Raw genomic sequence first — 848 nt, forward strand, 5'->3', positions numbered from 1 at the left:
TCTAGATGCACCACCGGAGTGAGGATATGACGGGGAGAACCTTATTCTAACTTCAGGAAATAACCGTCGCCTCACCATCTCGAAGAAGACACTAAAAACAAACTAAACGAAGAACTGAAACCTTCCCGCTGGCGAGAGGTCGCGGTCCGCTAGGTTGAGTGTATGTACGTATGTGTGAGCGTCTGCTTACGTGCTATGTTTCGCAAAAACAAACGAAAAATATTGTTTTAAATAAAAATACATTGAATTTAGTGTTATAAAGGGATCTATTACTATGAATTTAGTGTTGTACTAGATGTTCACGTTGATGGAAAAAATCATCTCGCTCAGATTGCAAAAGGTTGGATGAGCTTTTAATTAGTATACTCGTTCCGTTCCATATTAATTAAAGTTCTAGCTTTGCCATAAGTCAAACTGTAAAAGTTCAACCAAATTTACATAAACTTTCTTTATAAACTCTATAAATCAAATTATTGTCAAAAAAAAAAACTCTATAAATCAAATTAGTTTCATTATCTATGACAAAATATATTTTATGGTGTACTCTCTCTGTCCAACATTATAAATGTTGTTACAAGCAATATAGGAGTATATTGGGTATAATAACATCTTATATTATGAGACCAAGGGAGTAAATATTAACATATTCCACCTTATCTATCTCTTCAATCAAACACATCATCGGTTTAGATAACCCCACCCGCCTAACCTAGAGACGGCTGGTCATTTGTGCCCTAGAAACACACTAACTGACTCACATGTACTCCCAATTAATTAGTCACATGCACACATTGCCAAGAATGATTCCTGAGGGCTGAGGTACAAGTAACAACACAAGAGTAGAGATA

Source organism: Lolium rigidum, chromosome 1, assembly GCF_022539505.1.
Source record: "Lolium rigidum isolate FL_2022 chromosome 1, APGP_CSIRO_Lrig_0.1, whole genome shotgun sequence".
NCBI classification, from domain to species: domain Eukaryota; kingdom Viridiplantae; phylum Streptophyta; class Magnoliopsida; order Poales; family Poaceae; genus Lolium; species Lolium rigidum.